General features: G+C 41.8%; 1 protein-coding gene and 1 pseudogene across 1 annotated transcript in view; one reads left to right on the top strand and one right to left on the bottom strand.

Moving 5' to 3' along the window:
* The window catches only part of LOC126474633 (protein gooseberry-neuro-like), a 199,536-nt gene that overhangs the window by 155,331 nt on the left and 17,453 nt on the right, over positions 1-26,752 (bottom strand). The window lies entirely within an intron of this gene.
* Positions 20,333-20,450, top strand: LOC126475951 (5S ribosomal RNA; annotated as a pseudogene).

The raw sequence follows: 26,752 nt of genomic DNA on the forward strand, positions 1-26,752 counted from the left end.
TAAGCGCATTTTTACTATTAGTCATAGGTATGGGTAACATTTTTAGGTTTTCAAGGTGGCAGAACTTTTACTGTAAGTAATAGGCTCGGGTGATAATTTAAGGTTTCCAAGGTGGCAAAAAAAAGGGGAATGTACGGGTAAATGGACAGAAGATGAGCCGAAGGTCGCCGTGGCAGCATACAGAAACGCTGACCACAGACTTAACGAGTGTGCTCGTGTACATGGAGTACCCAAAGCTACAATCAAGAGACACGCTGAGAGCAAAAATAAGTCCTCAAATAAAGTTAAGTTATTCGGAAGTCTGTCAACTTTTACGACAGAGATGGAAAAAGTTCTAGCAGATCACCTCCTTTTGTTTGAAGAAAGATTTTTTGAATTTGCTATCAAAGATGTTCATAAACTTGCATTCGACATAGCAGAGAAATACGAGCTACCTCATTAACACAGAAAATGAAATGGCGGGTAAGAACTGGTTTTATTTATTTATGAGACGAAATCCACAGCTTTCCTTACGTCAGCCAGAAGGAACATCAATGGCCAGAGCTAATGGGATTAATAGAGAGAATGTGAATCAATTCTTCGACATCCTTGAGAAAACAGTCGATGAGAATAGAATTGATTATAGCTAACAGTATATGTCGATGAATTTGGATTTATAACGGTTCAAAAAAGGAAACAAAAAGTCATCGCGCAAAGAGGCAAGCAGCAAGTGGGATCTGTCCTAATGGGGGAGCGACGAGTTATCACCACAGCTGTTCGTGCTGTCCGTGCTGCTGGATACTTTATTCCAGCTATGAATATATCCAAGCTAAGAGAGGCAGCAAGAACTGGCTACCTGAATTCTGTGTTGTCTGTATAGTGGCTCAAGCACTTCAAAAAGCATGTGATTTTACCACGGATTTGCCTGTGCTCCTGCTACTTGATGGTACACAAGACACAGCAGAAATCTAGAGGCTGTTGGGTACGCTCGTGATAATGGTATTATCATGTTCCAATTATCTGGGCACACAACCCACAGGCTGAAACACTTGATGATTCGTTTTTTGCATCTCTTCAAACCTACTTCACTCAAACCCAGGACAAATGGTTACGATAAAACATAGGTTAATCTATATCACAGTTTCAGGTATCTCGACTGTTGGATGAAGCAACAACATTTCGAATAGCGGAGAGTGCCGCAGGGAGTGGTCAGCAGGAATTTGTCCTTTGAATAGGAATATGTTTTCAGATCATCAGTTTTCACCATCTGATTGCTCGAAAAGTGATGATAATTTTCTAGAGAAATCCAGTCCTACGAATGTTAGAGAGGAAACTTCTTCAGAAGCTATTTCAAGTGAGGATGCGTGTAGGCCTAATGACACCCACGAAGAAACTCCAGATGATTGTGAACAAGGTGTCACCACTTCCAAATTCATACAACAGACCTGGTGTTCGAGGTAGAGGAAAAGCACAAACTGCCACTGTAATCACTAGTAGTCCTTATAAGCAACAATTGCGGATCTAGGCGCTACAGTCTGGAACCGCGTGACCGCTACGATCGCAGGTTCGACTCCTGCCTCGGGCATGGATGTGTGTGATGTCCTTAGGTTAGTTAGGTTTAAGTAGTTGTAAGTTCTAGGGGACTGATGACCTCAGCATTTAAATCCCATAGTGCTCAGAGCCAAGCAACAATTAGAGCAGTCGAACGTTCAAGTAAGGAAACAAAAAGCTGCAAGAGTGTTTTATTTCCCAAAGAACAAAAGACAAACGGCACTGTTGGAAATTCAAGCTGGTTCTGTGTTTTGTGTAAGAAGACTAAAGAAGATCACCTGAAACAGTGTATGGGCTGTAAATTATGGGTTCGTGCACGATGTGCCAATGTGAAGCCCAGCACAAAGAAATTTTTCTGCTCAGATTGCAATTAGACTTGAATGTGACCTGGCAGTCTTAATCCCAGCTAATAGAAATTATTAGCGTAGTTCAGTGTTTCAAGCTTTCTTACATTTTTTGTGCAACAAATTGCCTGGTTTATTCTTTGTTTTTATTTGAATCGATTATAGCTATGAGTACCGTACACTAATATAAACATTTTAATGATGCTGAATATTTCAAAACTCTTTGTTTTGTGTAGTGTAGCCTAAGTACCTAAATAATAAGTCTGTTTAATAAATATACTGAACTGAAGCTTTATTTAAAATATTACAGTTCTTATTTACTTTTTATTCATGTTTTATCATCTGGTCCAATTTAAACAAATGAAGGTCCAAACTGAGCAACCGGCTTCCTAATTCGTACCATTTACACACTTCTAATTTTAAATGATACCAATTCATGCTACGTTTTACTGAAAATATAATACCACGTGATGAAAGTGTGTAACATGTAGCTTTCTGTAGAGTACATTTTGTTTGAATTAGGTACATAATAGAGACTAGGGGTAGCAAAATAAAAAAGTGATCCAGTATAGGCAATGTTCCCCTTAACTGAAGTAGCGAATAGCGTTATACCTTGTGATAATCCGAAGGAAGGATATGGATTTGGCGAATATCTGGGAAACGTCACCTACCGCCATGTGTAGTGACAGCAGTGAAGAGCGGAGGGGGCGTGTTATAGTATGGGGGTGTTTTCGTGTTTAAGGTGTGATCCACATACTGCTGTTAAGAAAGCGCTAAATGCGGTAGGATATGAAGTCATTTTACAAAACTGTTCTGGGTATTCTGTGAAGCAATGATTTGTGGACAATAACACTCCTGAAATGGACTAGGCTGGCCAGACTTCCGACGTGAACCCAGTGAGACATCTTTGGGATGAGTCAGAACGTCGAGTTTGCGATCAATGTCACTAGCTTCAATGTTTTCCGCTCTTGGAGGGGAATGTGCTGCCAATCCTCACAGATATTCAACAGAGTTCAAGCCACTGTAAAGGCGAAGGATGGACACATTACATGTTAACGATCAGGCAATGTACACTACTGGCCATTAAAATTGCTACAACCACGAATATGACGTGCTACAGACGCGAAATTTAACCGACAAGAAGAAGATGCTGTGATATGGAAGTGATTCAGAGCATTCACACAAGGTTGGCGCCGGTGGCGACACCTACAACGTGGTGACATGAGGAAAGTTTCCAGCCGATTTCTCATACAGAAACAGCAGTTGACCGGCGTTGCCTAGTGAAACGTTGTTGTGATGCCTCGTGTAAGGAGGAGAAATGCGTACCATCACGTTTCCGACTTTGATAAAGGTCGGATTGTAGCCTATCACGATTGCGGTTTATCGTATCGCGACATTTCTGCTAGCGTTGGTCGAGATCCAATGACTGTTAGCAGAATATGGAATCGGTGGGTTCAGGAGGGTAATACGGAACGCCGTGCTGGATCCCAACGACCTCGTATGACTAGCAGTCGAGATGACAGGCATCTTATCCGAATGGCTGTAACGGATCGGGCAGCCACGTCTCGATCCCTGAATCAACAGATGGGGACGTTTGCAAGACAACAACCATCTGCACGAACAGTTCGACGACGTTTGCAGCAGCAGGGACTATCAGCTCGGAGACCATGGCTGCGGTTACCCTTGGCGCTGCATCACAGAGAGGAGCGCCTGCGATGGTGTACTCAACGACGAACCTGGGTGCACGAATGGCAAAACGTCATTTTTTCGGATGAATCCAGGTTCTCTTTACGGCATCACGATGGTCGTATCCGTGTTTGGCGACATCGCGGTGAACGCAAATTGTAAGCGGTATTCGTCATCGCCATACTGGCGTATCACCCGGGCGTGGTGGTATGGAGCGCCATTGGTTATACGTCTCTGTCAGCTCTTGTTCGCATGGACAGCACTTTGAACAGCGGACGTTACATTTCATATGTGTTGCGACCCGTGGCTCTACCCTTCATTCGATCCCTGCAAAACCCTACATTTCAACAGGATAATGCACGACCACATGTTGCAGGTCCTGTACGGACCTTTCTGGATACAGAAAATGTTCGACTGCTGACCTGGCCAGCACATTCTCCAGATCTCTCACCAATTGAAAACGTCTGGTCAATGGTGGCCGAGCATCTGGCTCGTCGCAATACGCCAGTCACAATTCTTGATGAACTGTGGTATCGTGTTGAAGCTGCATGGGCAGCTGTACCTGTACACGCCATCCAAGCTCTATTTGACTCAATGTCCAGGCGTATCAATGCCGTTATTACGGCCAGAGGTTGTTGTTCTGGGTACTGATTTCTCAGGATCTATACACCCAAATTGCGTGAAAAGGCGATTTCACTGTCTTGTGAAGGACGTGTTTAGTTGTACGTGTCTGGATGCAGGTCTCGGCAAAGCCGGCACACGAGCTGACTCAGAGGCGGTGTGCAGACCCGGCAGGGGCGGACGGCGGCAGCAGACGGCGCGACCCACCTGCCGCGGCCTTTCTCTCCCCGCGCGCCCTGAATCGCGGCGCCCGCCGCTCCTAGACTCGCGCTGCCCGCTTTTTCTCGGCAGCTCTATCGACAGACACATTGAGCAACCGCCGCATTCAGACCGGCCACTGCGGCAATGGGGACACGCTGACACTGCACATTGTTTTTGCACTTTAGTACGACTCGCTGAGTTTTACGCAAACTTCTGTCGGGAACTTGCTGGAGAGCAGTTTCTCCTAGGATTCCCTGTCGCTGGCAGAGTGCGTTCGCTTCGATTGTGCACCGCGGTGTGAACTGCGTAGCATGTGACTATCTGGGGCTTTCGGTACCACGTCACTGAAGGCTCTATGCTTGGTGCTCGGGGTATACCCAATAAATGTTGTTGTTGATGTTGTGTGGTCTTCAGTCCTGAGACTGGTTTGATGCAGCTCTCCATGGTGCTCTATCCTGTGCAAGCTGCTTCATCTCCCAGTACGTATTGCAGCCTACATCCTTTTGAATCTGCTTAATGTATTCATCTCTTGGTCTCCCTCTACGATTTTTACTCTCCACGTTGCCCTCCAATACTAAATTGGTGATCCCTTGATGCCTCAGAACATGTCCTACCAACCGATCCATTCTTCTAGTCAAGTTGTGCCACAAACTCCTCCCCAATTCTATTCAATACCTCCTCATTAGTTATGTGATGTACCCATCTAATCTTCAGAATTCATCTGTAGCACCACATTTCGAAAGCTTCTATTCTCTTGTTGTCCAAACTACTTATTGCTCGTGTTTCACTTCCATACATGGCTATACTCCATACAAATACTTTCGGAAAGGACTTCCTGACACTTAAATCTATACTCGATGTTAACAAATTTCTCTTTTTGAGAAACGCTTTCCTTGCCATTGCCAGTCTACATTTTATATCCTCTCTACTTCGACCATCATCAGTTATTTTGCTCCCCAAATAGCCAAACTCCTTTACTACTTTAAGTGTCTCATTTCCTAATCTAATTCCCTCTGCATCACCCTACTTCACTCGAGTACAATCCATTATCCTCGTTTTGCTTTTGTTGATGTTCATCTTATATCCTCCTTTCAAGACACTGTCCATTCCGTTCAATTGCTCTTCCAAGTCCTTTGCTGTCTCTGACAGAATTACTATGCCATCGGCGAACCTTAAATTTTTTATTTCTTCTCCATCGATTTTAATACCTAGTCCGAATTTTTCTTTTGTTTCCTTTACTGCTTGCTCAATATACTGATTGAATAACATCGGGCGGAGGCTACAACCCTGTCTCACTCCCTTCCCAACCACTGCTTCCCTTTCATGCCTCTCGACTCTTATAACTGCCATCTGGTTTCTGTACAAATCGTAAATAGCCTTTCGCTCCCTGTATTTTACCCCTGCCACCTTCAGAATTTGAAAGAGAGTATTCCAGTCAACATTGTTAAAAGCTTTCTCTAAGTCTACAAATGCTAGAAACGTACGTTTGCCTTTTCTTAATCTAGCTTCTAAGATAAGTCGTAGGGTCAGTATTGCCTAACGTGTTTCAATATTTCTACGGAATCCAAACTGATCTTCCCCGAGGTCGGCTTCTACCAGTTCTCTCATTGGTCTGTAAAGAATTCGCGTTAGTACACTCCTGGAAAATGAAATAAGAACACCGTGAATTCATTGTCCCAGGAAGGGGAAACTTTATTCACACATTCCTGGGGTCAGATACATCACATGATCACACTGACAGAACCACAGGCACATAGACACAGGCAACAGAGCATGCACAATGTCGGCACTAGTACAGTGTATATCCACCTTTCGCAGCAATGCAGGCTGCTATTCTCCCATGGAGACGATCGTAGAGATGCTGGATGTAGTCCTGTGGAACGGCTTGCCATGCCATTTCCACCTGGCGCCTCAGTTGGACCAGCGTTCGTGCTGGACGTGCAGACCGCGTGAGACGACGCTTCATCCAGTCCCAAACATGCTCAATGGGGGACAGATCCGGAGATCTTGCTGGCCAGGGTAGTTGACTTACACCTTCTAGAGCACGTTGGGTGGCACGGGATACATGCGGACGTGCATTGTCCTGTTGGAACAGCAAGTTCCCTTGCCGATCTAGGAATGGTAGAACGATGGGTTCGATGACGGTTTGGATGTACCGTGCACTATTCAGTGTCCCCTCGACGATCACCAGTGGTGTACGGCCAGTGTAGGAGATCGCTCCCCACACCATGATGCCGGGTGTTGGCCCTGTGTGCCTCGGTCGTATGCAGTCCTGATTGTGGCGCTCACCTGCACGGCGCCAAACACGCATACGACCATCATTGGCACCAAGGCAGAAGCGACTCTCATCGCTGAAGACGACACGTCTCCATTCGTCCCTCCATTCACGCCTGTCGCGACACCACTGGAGGCGGGCTGCACGATGTTGGGGCGTGAGCGGAAGACGGCCTAACGGTGTGCGGGACCGTAGCCCAGCTTCATGGAGACGGTTGCGAATGGTCCTAGCCGTTACCCCAGGAGCAACAGTGTCCCTAATTTGCTGGGAAGTGGCGGTGCGGTCCCCTACGGCACTGCGTAGGATCCTACGGTCTTGGCGTGCATCCGTGCGTCGCTGCGGTCCGGTCCCAGGTCGACGGGCACGTGCACCTTCCGCCGACCACTGGCGACAACATCGATGTACTGTGGAGACCTCACGTCCCACGTGTTGAGCAATTCGGCGGTACGTCCACCCGGCCTCCCGCATGCCCACTATACGCCCTCGCTCAAAGTCCGTCAACTGCACATACGGTTCACGTCCACGCTGTCGCGGCATGCTACCAGTGTTAAAGACTGCGATGGAGCTCCGTATGCCACGGCAAACTGGCTGACACTGACGGCGGCGGTGCACAAATGCTGCGCAGCTAGCGCCATTCGACGGCCAGCACCGCGGTTCCTGGTGTGTCCGCTCTGTCGTGCGTGTGATCATTGCTTGTACAGCCCTCTCGCAGTGTCCGGAGCAAGTATGGTGGGTCTGACACACCGGTGTCAATGTGTTCTTTTTTCCATTTCCAGGAGTGTATTTTGCAGCCGTGACTTATTAAACTGATAGTTCGGTAATTTTCACATCTGTCAACACCTGCTTTCTTTGGGATTGGAATTATTATATTCTTCGTGAAGTCTGAGGGTATTTCGCCTATCTCATACATCTTGCTCACCAAATGGAAGAGTTTTGTCAGGACTGGCTCTCCCAAGGCTGTCAGTAGTTCTAATGGAATGTTATCTACTCCCGGGGCCTAAATGTAAGTACAAATCTTAACAGAACTCAAAACATGGAGAATGAATGAGCACAAAGCGAGCGAGTGAATTGCGAAAAGGCCCAAACGTCAACGAGCGACTGAGGATGAAATCCCAGGCTTGCCAAACTTCATTTCTTAATAGGTGGTGGGCCATACCCCAAACATCTGCAGCATGTAATCCTCGGTTAGAAAGCTGACTTTGCTTGTGGAGAAAGAGGAACCCAAAAGACATACTTCTATGCTGAGACCGTCGGTCGTATGAGAGATGAAAGACGACTGGCACACTCACACGATGAAATAACACAATCACCTACAAACCATGTCTTGTGGACCGATCTCAGTAACGAAGCAGATAAGACTAGAGTATAAAGAGTACTTTCCGCGATGAGATCAGAGCAATGGCAACGAATGATGCCACACACAATAGGTTAGGTTAGATTCACTTTTCATTCTATAGAACCAAAAATGAGATGATTCTCATGGGTGTGGAACAAGTCACAAAGTATTACATAAAAAACATAAAACTTTTGCATACAATACCCACTACCCTGATCATTTGCCAGGAGATTGTCAAAAATAGGTGAATACGTTACAGTAAACTGGAAGTGCTAATATTTACAGAATTAATGCACTGCCAGAATGAAACATAGTTCTACATTTTTAATAAATTTATCATACACAAAATACCTAATCTTGACTGTTGTCCCCAAGTGTTGTCAAAACTGTAATGTAACAATTTTACTTCAGCTTGTCTAACAGTCCATGTTAAGATATTCATCTATGGAGTAGAAGGAGTTGCCTATCAGTCTTTTAAACTCTGTTTAAATTGACGCTATCTGAAACCAAGTTTTTAATGGTTGCTGGCAATTTATTGGAAATGTGTGTTTATGAATATTGGATCACTTTTTGGACAAAGGTAAGTGAGTTTAGGTCTTGATGTAGATTGTTCTTATTCCTAGTATTGATACTAATGGTTGGAAATAGAGGTATATTACATGCAACAAATTTCATTAAGGAACAAACATACTGAGAAGCAGTGGTTAGAATATAAAGTTCCTTGAATGGATTTCTACATGCTCTTCAATTTCCGCCACAAATGAGTCTTACTACGCTCTTTTGCACTCGAAAATTTTGCTCAGTTTGATGAGCTACCCAGAATATGATCCTCTGTGACATAATAGAATGAATGCAAGCAACGTATCCGTTTTTTATATTTATATCTCCTACATCTGACATCATTCTCACTGCAAATACAGACTTGTTTAGGCGTTTCAGCAATTCTGTGTATGTCCTTCCCAATTGAATTTACTATCTAGTTGTAATCCCAGAAATTTAATACTCTCAACCTCTTCGATCTGCATGTCTGTTGTACTAGCAAGACAGATGTCAGTAGGTTCAAATGGTTCAAATGGCTCTGAGCACTATGGGACTTAACATCTGAGGTCATCAGTCGCATAGAACTTAGAACTACTTAAACCTAACTAACCTAAAGACATCACACACAACCATGCCCGAGGCAGAATTCGAACCTGCGACCGTAGCGGTCGCGCGGTTCCGTACTGAAGCGCCTAGAACCGCTCGACCACATCGGCCGGAAGATGTCAGTAGTACTGGTACCGTATCAGATAACAGTGACACAGACGAAGACGGACAGACATAGAATAAGGACTAAATGTATAGTCACCGGAGTGTCACGTAAACAAGTTTTTCATCTGGTATTAATATTAGCTCTCACACGGAGAAGCGGAGTTCTGAAGAATGACGGAGCAACTCATGCCGCAACTGTGCTATGCGGGCAGCTTACGCACACGCCATTAGGCGAACACCGGTTGGTAGCCGGCGCAGCTACATCAGACAAACAGGCGTCGTCAACCGGGAGCGTTTCATTTCACGGCGATCTGACATTTGAAGTAGCAGTGTGTTACTGTAGGTGTAATATACTGCTGATCAACTGCTACAGAATAAGACGCTGGAAAATGTACGAATAACGACCTTTACATTAGAAAAATTTCTCCTAATTTTCAGTCACAGTATTCTGTTCTTCCCCTTTAGACCAAAGCGTCCGGAACTAAAACTGCGTTATCAAGGACGCTTTTGGCCTCTTTCTGGCGTTACATCTGCTTTGTTTTATCACCTATGAAGCACGTGGACGATATACAGGGTGAATCACCTAAAATTTGCACCGCAGATGTTGCAGAAATGGAAAGTGCTGTTGATGTTCGGTTTCCACTTAATGAATTGGTGGCCAGAGGCTCGTACTGTTAGCCAATAAACAGGTTATAATAATACTTAGAAAGTGTATTCTTCTGCAAACTTACACTTATTTAAACGGAACAATGCCTATTAACATTAACAAACTAAAATTAGTGTAAATTAGAATGTCAGCGGTGTTTGTTGCAGGATTCTAGTGCCAATCGTTTGCGAGGTATCGTATTTCGAAACGTTTCTGCACCGACACTTGTTTGTGCCATTCAATCTGCATGGTTGCTAGGTAAGATGTTGTTATGTTTGCTTACAGCTTGTGTGTTCGTTGAGTGCACTGCGACTTGCAAGTCAGTTAATGTGTGCCAGTTCAAGCAGTAGGCCATGAGTGGACGATGGGATTCGCTAATGCAGAAAATACGACAAGATTTCCCAATAAACCTCAACCATCTCGGCAATTAGTTATCAGCCTCTTCAACCAGTTACATGAAAGTGGTAGTGTAAAACCTAGGCAACACAACAGAAGGAAACAAGTGACAACAGAGATGCTGCTGTTGCAGTTGATCTGCACGTTAACTCCCGCGCAAGCGCAAAAGGAAGTGGCGTGTCAGCTAAGTGTGCTACACATTCTCCACCGACACAGGTTCCATCCCTATCACATCTCTCTCCATCAAGAGCTGCACGGAAACGATTATGAGAATCGTCTTAACTTCTGTATATAGGAACTAAGACAGGATACTCAAGATGCATCACGTATCATGTTTAGTGATGAAGTCACATTTACCAAACATGGCCAGGTAAATCGCTGTAACACGTAGTGTTGGTCTGTTAACAACACCGTTGGCTTCGTCAGGTGGAACGTCAATGGTTTGTGGGCGATAACAGTCCTGAAATAAACTAGGCTGGACAGGGTCCCTACCTGAACCCAATGGCACACTTTTGGAACGAGTTAGAACGTCGGCTTCGCTTCACACTCCATCGTCCAACTTCACTATCCTCTCTGGTTTCAGCTCTTGAGAAAGAATGGGCTGGAATTCGTCCACAGACATTCAGGCACCTCATCGACAGCGTCCCTAGCAGAGATCAAGCCGTCATAAGGGCGATGGGCGTACATATTAATGTCCACTAATAGGTATCCGATAGCGATCAAATGGTGTATTTTCCACGCTGTGAAACCCGCCTAGTCTGTTGGTGGAATAGAAAACAGAATGAGCGGATCTTCAGCACTGCCACTTAGAACCCGAACCCTTTGCCATAGCTGTAATGCGGCATAGAGATTATGTTGCATGAGGGGTTGCACACTTTTTACTTTCAGAGATGTAGCAACTGCTCATGCAGAACTGACCATGCAATAGCGTATATTATGGCTTCAGAAACTTCAATTCTTTGAATATTGTCTCAGGTTCATATTCTACTCGTCGAAAAAAACGCAATTTTTCATCAACCTTCTGACTGCTTTGTTGCGATCCACCACGAGCTCTTCTCCAGCGCAAAGCTCTTCATCTCTGAGTAGCATCTACACACGATATCCTCAATTGTTTATTGTCTAGTTCCAATCACCGTCTTCTCCAATTTTTACCTTATACTGCTGCTTCTAGTAGCATGGAAGTTATTTCCCGATGACTCAAAATGTATTCAATCGTCTTATTTCATGTTCCAATTACAGTTTATCACATATTCCTTCCTTTACCGATTCTGAGGAGCATATCTCTTTGTCTGTGTTAGTGACCATCATAAGGTCTTCTTGCTTCGTCTGTTCAAAAATGGAAGTGTAAAAATGTGGTGTGGGATAGTGAATCAGCAGAACATAGGCACGTTTTTAATAGACAGAACAGGGAACGTGCACAAGTATCACAGCCTCCTAACAGACCATGCTCCTAGGATGCTAGACAATGTTCCTCTACAGACTAGGAGAAACCTGTGGTAACAACACATTGGCCGTCCATGCCCTAGAGCATGAAGTACTACAGCATGTTTTCACGAATTGTTTCCAAATCACTGTATTGGACGCAGGGGACATGTATCTCGGCCAACCTATTCCCTAGATTTGATGCCAGTAGACGTTTTTCTGTGGGGAAATCTGAAATACTCTGTTTACAAGGACATAGCAACTACACCCGATGATATGCCAAGACGTATTACTGCAGCCTGTTCGGACATTTCCGCTGAAATGCTAGCACGTGTGCAGGAGTCGTTCCATACCAGACTGGAAGCGTTTATTGCCGCTGCTGGTGGGCACAATCTGTGATGGCTAATTGTCTCGTTACTGGTCAGAATGCACATAAGTAATGTATGCACTTGTGTTGTTCTTCAGTGTGTGCTATCACAGGTATTGTACAAGTGTCGGTGTGGGAACTTTTCAAAATACAACATCTCGTAAATTACTCGCACTAGAATCCTGCAACACACACCAGTGACATTCCAATTTACCCAACTTTTAGCCTGTTAATGTGAATAGGCATTGTTCCATTTAAAAATGTGTATCTTTGCACAACAAATACACCTTCTAAGTATTAATACTTTCTACTCATTGGCTAACAATATGAGCCCCTGACAACCAATCCATTCTGTGGTTCAAATGGCTCTGAGCACTATGGGACTCAACTGCTGTGGTCATAAGTGCCCTAGAACTTAGAACTACTTAAACCTAACTAACCTAAGGACATCACACACATCCATGCCCGAGGCAGGATTCGAACCTGCGACCGTCGCGGTCGTGCGGTTCCAGACTGTAGCGCCTTTAACCGCTCGGCCACTTCGGCCGGCTCCATTCTGTGAAAACTTCATCAATAGCACTTTCCATTTCCGTTATACATACGGTGCGAGTTTTCGGCGATTCGCCCTGTAGTTGATATTTTTATGTGAAAAAACATTTGGGACAAGTCAACTGAAATAAATATTATTAATCACTACCTTCATTTGGCCAGGTGAAAAACTTTCAACTTTGCGCATCACTCCTCAAATAATGTAATATGTTTATGTCTGCAGTAAATTTTTCAGCTGACATACCTATTTTAATCTGTGGCTGTACGATGTATTACAGCAAAGATCATATTGCTATCGTATACATAACAGACGAAATAAAATAAAATTATTCAGGATGCTAGCAGTTAAAGGTTCTTTTCTACACTTTGCATAAACTATACATGATTTGGCTTGTACATCGCCGTACTATGTGACTCACATTACTAGTCAGAATTTTGCTACTGTCGTTGATAAGTAAGTAACTTACGCATCTGTATATCTTATACAGCACTGCTATCCTGTACCGTTCACAAAGTGCTAAGTGATAGACTGAGGCAGACGTAACGCCCAAAAAAGGCTCATGTAGACCTAACTAAGCCTTTAGAATGGTGTTGAAGCCCTTGACAAAATGTCTGTTAATAACGTGACGAAATATGTATTATAATACATGAAACACAACATGACCCGATCCTGGATTTCTGGTTTTTTATGACAAGTGCCAAGGGACTATCATCACTGAAAGATACGATGGCGAAGGGCTGCCTAATAGCTGAAGGAATATGCCACATATTATTTCAGGGCACACTACTGGTCAAAGCAAGAAAAACGTTCTATAACATACTAATGATAGCAATCCGGCGGTTGGCACTATCAATAAGGAATGTGCATTCTTCAGCCTTACTGCTCAAAGAATTACGAAAACAGTCTTGTCATACGCATGGGGCGTAGCCTCCCGAATAGTATGTAGTTAGTCGATGACGGCGGAATACACAAATGCCTTTTAGTGTTCTTATGGCCGAAGATAGCCCACAAACCCTTTATAGGGTTACAGTCAGATGAACGGAGATCCCATGCTATAATACCTCGTAGACCAATCCATTACTCATTAAACATTTTTGCTGGGTACTATCATACGAGGTGTAGAAAATGGGATGGTACTCGTAGCGCATAAATCACATTCGTTATCTTTCTGCACTCTTAGTATTATCCAGTAGCGTTGGTAAGTTGGCGCATAGAGATTTGTGCTAAACAGGACCTCTTAATTCGCTCAGTAAATTGCGTGGCCGTATGAGTCTCTCGACTACAATTTCTGGCCATGCGTAGATACTAAGACAAACCTGACACCTTGGTGTAAACGATCGTAAAGGATTTTTATCCATACACACTTGGTCATTGCTTCAATAGGCCCTACACAACATCTGTGTAAATATGGAGGAGGTGAGGTTACGGTATGGGTTATTTTTCATGATTACGCTGCGGTCCGCCTATTGGGCTTAAGAAAACGCTAAATGCGAAAGAATATGAACACATTTTACAGCGTTGTGTACTGCTTAAAGAAGAGGAACAGTTCGGAGTCGATGACTCTATAGACGTGCAAATGCACCCTGTCCTGAAGCAGCGTCTGCGAGGCAATGGTTTGAGGACGATAACATTCCTGAAATGAACTAGGCTGGACAGGATCCCAACCTGAACCCAATGGAACACCTTTGGAACGAGTTAGAACGTCGGCTTCGCTTCACACTCCATCGTCCAACATCACTATCCTCTCTGGTTTCAGCTCTTGAAAAAGAAAGGGCTGCAGTTCGTCCACAGACATTCAGGCACCTCGTCGTCAGCATCCCTGGCAGAGATCAAGCCGTCATAAGGGCGATGGGTGTACATATTAATGTCCACTAATAGGTATCCCATAGCGATCAAATGGTGTATTTTCGCACTCTATGTGAAACTCGCCTAATCCGTTTATAGAATAGAAAACGTGATGAGCGGGTCTTCTGCGCTACCTCTTAGAACGCCAACCCTTTGACAGAGCTGTAATGCGGCATAGAGGTTATGCTGCATGAGAGGTTACACACGTATTACTGGTAGAGATATAGCAACTGCTCATGCAGAACTGACCACACAATAGCGCGTTCTTTGCATATTGTCTCAGGGTCATATTCTACTCGTCGAAACAACCGCAATTTTTCATTAACCTTTTGACTGCTATGTTGTAATCCACTACGATCTCCTCTCCAGTGCAAAGCTCTTCATCTCGGAGTAGCATCTACACGCGATTTCCTCAATTGTTTAAAGTCTAGTTCCAATCACCGTCTTCTCCAATTTTTATCTGATGCTGCTGCTTCCAGTTGCCTGTTAAGTTATTTCTGATGACTCAAAATGTATTCAATCGTCTTATTTCTTGTTCCAATTAGTGTTTATCGCATATTCCTTCCCCTACAGATTCTGAGGAGAACATCTCTTTGTCTGTGTTCGTGACCTTCATAAGATCTTCTTGCCTCGTCTGTCGTTTACTGCTTTGCTTCAGAGATAACAGAATTCTTTCACCTTGTCTACTAAGTGGTACCCAGTTCTGATGCAAATACATACAGTATTATTTAAACTGCATCCAAATACTTTTGCAGAGGTAATTATTATACTTTATTTCTGAAGAATCAGTATGCTGTTTGAAAAAGGGAAGTACCAAACGGAAATACAGGGACGATCCTACCTACAGGCTTGTGAATAAAAAAAATTGAGGCGTTGAATAAGATTCCTGTTTTTGGTGCGACACCTACACAAAGATTTTGCTGATTTGTTGTTTCGAGGTTACATAACGTAGGTGCCGATACGTGAAATGCTCTTGTGAATTAATCAGAGCTTTCGAGAGAATAAAGCTTTACACGAAACCTGCTGCTTGTGTAATGCAAAACACAGATCACAGATAAAATCTCATGTTCCAAATCCGCAAAAAATGGAAAACACGTAACTGATGCTATCTGAATTTTCTTCGGAATTTTGTAGAACTTGTCAATAGTAGCAACAACAAAGACTTTACTGAAGTTCCGCAGCAATTTCTATTCATTCACGAATCCGTTTTCAGGTCTTTAGGTCGTCGACAGCTGCACCTTATAGTGGCCTAAGAAAAAAAAAATCGCTCAGAATATTAAGAACGTGTTTCTAGTTTTATTTTTATGGATTTGATTTTGGGTTCTTATTTTCTTGTTGGAACCTAGTCATTATTGTCTGTTTCGCAATTCCTCATTTTCGGGTTCCAAGACCATTTCCTAATGTTACTGTCTGAATGAATTATTCATGTCTTCTGGGGTACTGTACTAAGAAACAAGGAATCTACAACCAGAAAAGAATTCATCAAAACCTTACAGTGTGAAATAAATAAATTTTTTGATGTTACAAGGCAGTACTGATATAATATCTAGCTTGCCAATACATAGTTTCTTGCTACATCACATTACCATTCCTGTTTTACTATAGAGAGAAAATATTTGGTTTTGTTATTCGTCCCATCATTTTCAGTGCTATAATTGCTGAAATGTGTATCAACAATTTATTTTGTGACGGTGTTGAAGGAAAGATTTAATTCCATTACAGCTTACTGAAACAGCACTTTCTTGAAATCCATGATGTATGCTTCATGCATTTTTCTTGTTTTCCCAGATTTTCCCGTTTCGATTTCGTTCTGTGCAGGTATATGTTTGTTCCTTACAGAGTCTGTGTAAAACTACTGTATATCCACTCTTAATATTTATTATTAGTATTTCATTACCCTTTTCATTTGTTTCTAAGAGCGATGTATGTACGAGTATTTCCATATACGCGCAGCAACAGATGTTCTTATTAGGGATAGGTATTTTATTACTCAAGAGAAAAATGGAATTACTTGTTACTCAGAGTAATATGCCGGGATAATTCTCGCCAATGGAATCCGCTAAGCGTTGCGTTTCCCGAAAGATTTCTTGGCATTTTATGGGGTAAACTTTACACTTGTAGTATGAATCTTGATGTAGCTCGCCGAAAATAAAAGCAGAATTTCCGATCGCTCTGAGTCAGATTTTTCAGTGAATTACCCGCAAGGTGCTTGATTAGTACCGTCATGTAAGACGAATGTCAGATAGTCATGAATGAGCATGTATTGTACTTCGGTGGTAACCACAGCGGGCTTGACTTATATCAGGACCTGCTAATTTGTCGGACACGTTACACACTACTTCCTAGGAATCTGTGTTCCTTAAACGTGAGGTAAATTAATAGGAATAAATGCAATGGGCTACGAAACACGTTTCTTTCGCAGTTGATACCATGGATGAATTAATTTTAATTTAAGAGGTTTAAACGTGAATAATCCTCGTCAGGAGGCACAATTTTCTGTTGCTGGAATAGGAAAACCGAGGAATATTTGTTCCTGTGGGAATTACTCACAAATATTAAAGAATATGAAAAGAGGCAATCAACAGCGGGCTGAAGTAAGTTTCACAATCGTATCGTCCGAAAATATGTGTAGAAAACGTGGTTAATTTTGCATTATCAGCTTTTACTCATCGTGCACTAAACAATTTACTTACATCGGTAGTGTCTGTCTAGTTGATTTTCAGCTCATACTCGCTGTTGTCGTCGTGGTTGTGTTAAGAGTGAAGTTAGTAACTTATTGTACTGAACAAAAAGCAAGTAGTTTAGAATATATAATAGCTGTACCTCAGCCTCGGAAAGCAGGTCTGCGGATTTAAGAAAAAGAAATTTTTGTTGTTGCGAAGCTGCTGTTTGACAGTGGAGAAAATTGCACTCGCGATTGCTGCTGTAAATTTAATAGACCTCTTCATAACGTCACCCAAAGAGTAATTAATACGTGAAGAACCATAACGCCTTCTTTCAGGTCCTATAGGTAACAAACTGATCGCATGGGGATCAACATTCGAAACAGAAAGACGTACTTATCTGACGAATAAAATGTTTGCCTACAGTAGGAACCAGACGATGTAGGGTAGTGAAAGTTTTTGACAATGTAACATTAACTGCTTGCATCACGCAAATCGCGAGACATTCTTGTGGATATGATGAATTAAAGATTTAGTCTGGAGTCTGTTGGTGGATAAATGTGAAGCTAAACAGAGAGAGAGAGAGAGAGAGAGAGAGAGAGAGAGAGAGAGAGAGAGAGACGGGCGGGAGGAGGAGGGGGAGAAGTAGATCCAATAGTATTGTACAGTAGCATATCAAACAATTTATTGAAATTTTCACCCATAAGTGTAAAATATGGCAAAAGTTTGGATATCTGTTACTATGAGACATTAACAGTTTCCTTCCTTGCGTCTTTTATTTCATCTTATAATAAATACGTGAATGAATAAATTAAAAATTGGCAATGTATGTTGACAGCGTCGATGAAACTCATTCCGCTGTCAATAAAGACTGTAGGGAAATTAAAAAAAATAAATGTTTCGATGCTGGAAATAGCGTGATTTTATGTTTACTGTTGTTGCGTGGCCAGCAGCCCAAAGACTGATTTCACGCCGCAGATGTTAATTTGTCTTGTGCAAAAATCTTTACCTTTGCACACCTATCGTAACCTACGTCCATTTGAAATTACGTAATGTAGTCAAGACTTTTTCTCCCTCCACAATTTTCACCTTTCACTCTTCCCTTCATAATCATATTGACTATTCCTTGATGTCTAAGTATGTGTCCCATCAACCGACCTATTCTTTTAATAATGTTTATGAAATAAATTTCAGTTCTCACTAATTCGATTACGATCCCCTTCATTAGTCATTCAGTGCCATTTGACCATCCGTCTAAAATTCTGCTTTTTGTATTCTCTGTTTTATTGTCACCGTCAGTTATTTTGCTTCCCGGAAAGCAAACTGGTCAGCTGCCCATCTAATCTACCTCCCCTAGTTCCATTTGATGTAATTCGATTGCATTCCATTATTCTTGATTTACACCAGTGGTTATTGACCTTGTGAGCACTTTTGAAGATGCTGTTTATTCTGCTCAGCTGATTTTCCGACTCCTTTTCTGTGTCTCACAAATTTACGTCATGGCAAACTTCAAAGTTTTTATTTTTTTCTTCTGATCTTCAACTCCCTTTCCAAATGTATCGTTGGTTTCCGTTAATGCTTGCTCAATGTTCCGATTAATACTAGGGGGATAGGCTACAATGATGTCTCATTCCCTTCTCAACTACTACCTCATTTTCATGTCGTCCGACTATTGTAGCTGCAGTCTGTTTCTCGTTCAAATTGTGTATATAACCTTTCGCTACCCTCAGAATTTCAAAGATAACTATATATATTTTGCATTGGGCCCCATTCGCACTAATTCGAAGTTTGGAATAGTTGCCTTGTTTATATCTGTGTGCCTATTTGCGTTTGTGGTTGTTACTTGAGAGTGAGGGAGACTCGAAGTTGCAATGACAAGAAACAAATTAAGAAATATGGACAGCCCTGAGCGCAAATTAACGTGTTTAATCACATTATTGTGTTGAAGTATCAGTAATTCGGAAACTGCCGTCTGCTGTGACAAAACTGGAAAAAAATTGATTCGTTGTGTCCGACTAAGGAGCGCGTTCGAACTAATTCAGCACTTTTTTCTTATTTTCTCTCAGTATCTCTTTCTCCGTTCACTTTTTGTACGCACTTCTGGTCATTTTTCAGATAGGGCTTTCAGCAAGTTTGTGTTTTGTGATTGTTTATCATGAATGCCAGTTATTGCGCTTTTTCATTGATAAGGCTACGTGTAGGAATTTTTGTAGTGAACCTGTTGCTGTCCGTTTATATACGTGACTATGAAACTATAATCGCCGTTTCCTTTTGATATTATTGATTTATTCTGTAACTAGGTCTCTTGAAATGTCTTTTTCCTCCAAAATTCTTTATCATATTTTAGTCCTAAGATTTTTCTGAGAATTTTCCTTTCTTGTTTTCATTTATAAGATTTGTGATAATAATAATAATAAATGCCACATGCATAATAATGCGAGTAATGCGACATTTAAGAGGAAACCAAAGCCCGCACAGGTAACTGCCTGGAAGTCAGCTTTGCCCATCCTAGTGATATGTCACTGTAATACCACGTCGAGCCTCCCCCACGGGGTGGGTTACAAAGAAGGGATATGGCGTAGCCAACAGTGGGGCATGTTGCGATGTTATCAGGGTACCTGGCGGTTCTGTCAACACGGGGGCGTATCGGTGTCAGCCGCAACCACCCCCGCAAGATAGCCGGCGTAGATAAGGCTGCTGTCTCCGCCCATTGTGTGGCTATCGTTACAGAGGATGCGCACCGGGGAGGGGACCACACTGGACCCTCATGAGCAGCCACCGTGAAGGCTATCTCTCACTGCCGTATTTCAAAGATATGGAAATAATCTGTTCTGGGGTAAACATTCCGAACTCTTCCTCACAAGTTACCGCGTTCAGAGCCGCGCTTGATTCTCACGTTTTTCATTCTCCCGCTGTTGTGTTCAATACCTGAGAGAAGGGTTTGATGAGTAACGTAATTCTTTCATTTTCAAACGCCTACTACTTCGCTATCAAAGAATCACCGCCCGCACAAACACACACACACGCACACACGCACACACACACACACACACACACACACAAACACACAAATTTTTGTACAGACACTAAAAGATTTAACGGATTAATTATATGCATGAGCGGTACATTGGTAACTCAGAAATATAAGACCTTCGGAAATTGTAAAAATAAATAAATGTATAACTAAATATAATCAGTAGGTAACGGCCTTGCCGCAGTGGATACACCGGTTCCCGTGCGATCACCGAAGTTAAGCGCTGTCGGGCGTGGCTGGCACTTGGATGGGTGACCATCCAGGCCGCCATGCGCTGTTGCCATTTTTCGGGATGCACTCAGCCTCGTGATGCCAATTGAGGAGCTACTCGACCGAATAGTAGCGACTTCGGTCAAGAATACCATCATAACGACCGGGAGAGCGGTGTGCTGATCCCATGCCCCTCCTATCCTTATCCTCCTCGGAGGATGACACGGCGATCGGATGGTCCCGATGGGCCACTTGTGGCCTGTAGACGGAGTGGTTTAAATATAATCAGTGATTTAAGATTATCGTGACGAAATCCATAACCGAGAGATTGTCATTTACTTTTTGGGCTTGTCATATGCCTCCTACAGAAGGCAGTATGAAGATCACGATCATGTATTGAAGTTATTTACCTCTACAAGCTGAAAACGGACTTCAGAAACGAAATTTCAGAGGCTATGCAGGGCTATTTTCTGAATACATTGCTTCAAGGGACCCGGCGGCCCGTTAATGAATTATAACGTAAACATTTTTTCGGTTTGTTACACCTATTAACTTTGTTTCAGTGACAGTAACTTTACATCATTGAAGAAAAACTGTAATAACCAGTCAGCAAAATGTACTACGGCAAACACAAAGTAATGGTACAGCCCTCAGATGTAAAAGACCTGCAGAAGTGGTTGCCGTCGCTGGTGGTATAGCTGAGCAATGCAGCACTGTGATATTTTTCCATTGCATTCCGTGAACAAGGATGATTAACAGGAACCACATACTTGTCTGAGGAATAACAGTGTTCTGTTTATGATGATGAAACTTTGTCCAGATAACACAAATACAAGTGTTATACGAAATTGATTACAGGAAAGTAGGAAGAAAACGAAAGCAGCAAACATTTCTTCATTTCTAGAAGAATGGAACTGTAGTACACCAGAATGTATGTTAGAAGAAGCAACAAGGTTGTACAAGAATCACGGCAGCTGTTCACTGCCTATTACTAATGTTGCAATCTCATAACAACTGTTTCGACGTTGCGGTAATTTTTTACTCAGAGAAGCTAGTACCTTGAAGTTGTATAAAAGGAGATCTAGATTTCTTTTCGTCCTCATAACTTTGAGTATTTTGTTGCTGTCCTCCGTACCTTCATATTTAATATGTTCGGACCTGATATCGCCCCTTGTCCTCAATGATTTATTTCAGACAGTTTAATCTTCGTTTGTACAGTTGATGCAGATTTACTGTGAACTTTCTTTCCTCGCCTATGCTTTCTAGAAGCTATTCATTTTGTATATTACTTGTTCACTTAATTTTCTCCTATAACACTGCATTCTGATTTATCCTTCTATCTACCTGAGGTGTGTAAACTTTCTTCCTACATAGGACTATTCTTTCACTTTTCCTGTAGTACTTTTCTCCATCACGAAGTGAATTAATCCGCAGTTCTTCCCGTCTGCTACTCCTTATCACTTTCGTTATTACTTGGTGTATTCTTTGCCCGAGCTCTATCGCGAGCGGACTGTCCATTACGTTTCGTAGTTTGACTCTTCCTTACTTTAGATGATATCTCTTACATCGTTGGTGAATTTTGGGACTGATATCTTTCTTCAGTATACTTTTACTTTTTCAAGTAACATAACTGACAGTTACAGAGATGAACCAACATCATGAAAGATGTATCAGTGCTTCTATATGTGTTTAATAATTTCTACCATTCCTGTTATAATTGCTTCCCCTCATTTTTTTAGCATTTGATAACCAATTCTCAACCTTATTTCCTCTGTCTAGAGAAGTGATATGAGTCACTCCAAAATGTTCTTTGCCCCTCTTCCTGCCCTTTTCCTGCTAATAAGTGTGAGGTTACAAATATTTGATACCTGCATCTACACTGATGCATCACTGATCTTCCTTTATTGTTTCACACTTTTTCTCTTTCCTTTTCTTCTACAGCTACGTTGCTGAAGCTACAGACCCTGAACACGTTCTCTAATCTAGGTGCCCTCAAATTGGGTTTCATTTGTATGCGTGTAAATGAAAACAATGACCGCAACATTTCTCTAAAACGCCCTTGCAAAAATGTTCTGTGGTCGTACTCAGAATTTGTGTGACAGCAATACAGTAAGGAAGTACAGCTATTTGGTAGCAGCAGTTTCTTTAATACAAAGAAGTTGTCATCTGTATAGGCATATACATTCTGTTAATCATTAAAAGCGTGACGCAGAGGGTACTTTCTTGCACCATATGTTAAGGATTCATCCCAGTCGAAAGAAAAATAAAGCCTGCAAAGAATGGCCTGTTATTAGCCTACTTTTATCTTCACAATGTCTACGAAAAGAATCATCGACAGACTTGGGAGTTAACAAGAGGCATGTTCCACGGAGTTGCGTTGGGACTCTTGCTGTTCCTGTTGTATATTAACGACCAGGCTGCACATAGTAATGGTAACCTCTGCAATTGTAGGCTACTGTAAACTGTCATAACTACGCGTACGCTATTGTACTATTCCTAACAGTTAAATGTTGTGCACGTGTTACCTGTACATTGCATGTGTTACATACCTACAAAGGGCTACCTCATAAGAATCGCTTTTTTATGTACGCTATCAATGTCTTACCATAAAAACCGGAAGCGGTAAACAGCCTAGAAACCGAGTGAGGCCTGCATAACGTACAGAGCATTTTTGTTCTACATAGTTATCCTCCTGTTCGTTACTTAACAATAAAGAGTATTTGTAGCAAAACTGAAATTGTCATCGTTTAATTCAGGTTTTATTCAACAATTGTTGATTTGTAACGTGGAACAGAGGGATGTTGTAGTAACAATAAAGCAAACAATACATATTTACGACATAGCGCTAGAAAACGCCATTTTATCAACAAAAAGGTAAAATAAAAGAAAAAAATAGATCAAATATCGCTTCAGTACTTTGTCGACGCGTTTAGCAATAATAACAGGAAACTCTTGCCTTTGATCATGATGAAACTGTACTTGCATTAAAAGTAATTGCTTTGGTTGCATACAAGTGCAGAAACTACACGATCAACTTACTTTTTTTACTCATAAAATTTAGTTTATATTTTGTAAGGATGTAAAACACACAATGGACTAACACTGAATGATGTATGGCTCTAATTATGTGCAAAACAAACAACCGAACAAACAAGAAACAAAGAGAAATTGTCGGCTCCTTGTTTCTCTGTTACAGATTCATTTATGTTTCTTTCCCTACCAATGCTACCAATAATACCCGGAATCCTACCATTTACTATGTCATTTATGTAGTATATAAAAACTACCGAACCGTAGTTTTGGTACAGGGCAACTCCAGTAACCTCAAACTCTCTACAAATGATACAGTTACACATAATGGAGTACTTCCTGAAAAAGCTGCACAAATATTCAATCAGATCTGGATACGTCTTCAGAGTGATACAAAGATAGCCAACTTGCTTGAAACGTACAAAAATATAAAACTGTGTATTTCTCAAGACGCAGAAAAGTAGTATTCTATGACTACAGTATTAATGATTGATACTGGAGTCAGTCAACTCATGAAGGTATCTATGTGTCACAGTTTGTGAGGGTATGAAATGGAATGATAACTTAAAGGCCCTAATCAATTGTAGCTACAAAGGGCGTTCAAAAAGTTTTTCACAGTCGTCTCTAATTTTTTTATTCTTTGCAGGAGAAGAATGAAACTTTTTGTGAACCTACTTGGAACATTTGCTTCGTAAAGCAGGCGGATGACGTAGGATAGTTGACAGGATACTGAGAAAATACAATCATTCTACGAGAGAGACTACTTACAAAACAGAGAATATTTTTCAAGCCTGTGAGACCCATCCTACATAGAAGTAACAGGATATATTGAAAGTACACTAAAAAGGGCAGGAAAAATGCTCACAGGTTTGTTTGACTCACGGAATTGGCAGACGGTTGAAGACAGATGGCAACTATCCCCCGGAAGCCTACTTAGAAAGTTTCGAGAACCAGTATCTAACAAAGAATCTACAGATATTTTTCAAGTCCTTACGCATAGGCCCTGTAGAGACTGTGAAAACGTAAACTAATGACAGGAAGCGAAATAGCGTTTGAGGAGTGATTGTTCCCTCGCCCCATAAAAGATTGGAAGGGGAAGACACCATAACATGTGGTACATTGTGAAGTACCCCTGGCACGCACTCCACATTGGTTTACATGCTATGGATGTAGATATAGAAAAGTCAGATTTTTCAGCTAATATTGTCGGGTAAGCCGTCATGCATAACATGCACTGTGATGGTTCTGATACATCGCGTGTTGTGCAACTGTGTAGTCGCATAATTGACTGAATGATAGACACAATGCTTGTTATTCAAGTAATCACCTCCAAACATAACGCAAAAGTGCGCAATGTTTTTGAGTCGGGACCCTTCTGTTTACATACAAGCTTCACGCTGACGTTGACCTTCCAGTCGTGTTCTAGGGCGTTCTAAAATGCAGGCTATTGAGATATATGACTTGCAGTGACTGTCTTATCAATAATTAGTTTGCTTTGTGACGTTTAAGGTATTATTTCAGCTCTGGAAACAACTGGTGCTATGGAATTGCATGGCCACAGAGTTCATTTGCAATTTAGATAACATTATCGTCGAAATTATACCCTTACAAATACCTCAAATGTAGACTAAACCATTTCTACTTTTCTGCCAATTCTAGGTAGTTGAATTTTTACAGTTTGTTGGAGCCCCTGTTGTTTATTGTTTTGGCTGCTAGAGAATAGGCTCAATGACACAATTTACTCGGGGCGATTGAAAAACCGCATCACGCCATAAAATGACGAGACATTTTATAACGTGCAGTATGTTAACCTTTCAGCCGAGTACAGGAACGTCCACTTCGCGTTGCTGTGAACAGATTTGCTGTTAGACTAGCCAAAGGTGTCGTCTGTGTGTTCGTAGTGTATTACGCTGAAAGGGAGAGTTCAGAAACTGTAGTTTTGTGCACTATTAGAAATTCTAAAGCTATCGGGAATAAAACAGAGGGATCGGAAGGTTATTTACAACTTGTACAGAAACAGACTGCAGCTATAAGAGTCGAATGACAGGAAAGGGAATCAGTGGTTGGGGAGTGAATGAGTCAGGTTTGTTGCCTGTCCCTGATGTTATTCAATCAGCACAATGAGCAAGCGGTAAAGAGAACCAAGAAGAATACCGATGACATTTTAATTCTGTCAAGAGTTGCCAAAGGACTGCAATCGATACTGTCTTGAAAAGAGGGCGTAAGATGAATATCAACAAATAGAAGATTCCGCGGGAATTACGTTAAGAAATGAGACATTAAAACTAGTAGATGAGATTTTCTACTTGGTCATCGAAACAATCGACTATGGACCAAATAGAGAGGATATAAAATGCAAACTGGCAACAGCAAGGAAATCATTCCCAAAAAAGAAAAAAAAATTATTAACAGGAATATAAATAAATATTAGGAAGCCCTCCTTGAAAGTATTTGGCATCTTTGTACGGAAGTAAAACGGGTTCCATAAGAAGTTATGACACGAAGAGAACAGGAGCTATTGAAATAGAGTGATACAGGTTAATGCTGAAGATGTTGGTAGACCGAATAACTAATACAGATTTACTGAATCGAATTGGGAAAAATGTACATTTATGGCACAACTTCACTAAAAGAAGAAATCAGTTAACAAGACACGGCAGTTTGGTGATACTTCAGGCCAATAGTTTCGGAGATCCGACCCTCGGCAAAAATCGGTATACTAACGTTCGTCCAAGAAGAACGACGTTCTGCGGATAGATTGTTGCAGTGTATCTGACGCATCAGTAATCTTGGATTCGTTTTTTCTTGTGTGTGTGTGTGTGTGTGTGTGTGTGTGTGTGTGTGTGTGCGGAGATTTCCCGGCGTAGCACGAAGAGCATTAATTTCAGAAAATGCTTTTATTTTAACTGTTATATCACTAATGGAGCCCCCCCCGGATACAAGATCAGGTTTTCCTTACTGAACAACTACGATAAATATTTTATTCCGCATAGCAAGACGATGACTTCCAAACATAAGTTAACATTAAGCTGAAAGCAACTACAATTTGTCGTTCAGCCAAATCGAGCCACTCTGTCGCTACTGTTTACTGCCAACACTGAACTTCTGCTACAAGTATTTCAGTTTTTAATGTTGTGAACTGCGTATACTGTCTGTGATTTTAAGGTGACTATCAGTAACTATCAGCAACTAACCACCACTAACTAAAGTATGAGAAGTTAATGTAAATGACTAATACTCGTGTGAATCATAATGTGTACTGAGTGGACACCTGATGATGTGGCTCGAGTCGAAACGTACTACACGCTTGTATTCTTTTCAATACCAGGGTAACTAATTAAACTT

The sequence above is a fragment of the Schistocerca serialis genome, chromosome 4 (genome assembly GCF_023864345.2).
Source record: "Schistocerca serialis cubense isolate TAMUIC-IGC-003099 chromosome 4, iqSchSeri2.2, whole genome shotgun sequence".
Lineage (NCBI taxonomy): Eukaryota > Metazoa > Arthropoda > Insecta > Orthoptera > Acrididae > Schistocerca > Schistocerca serialis.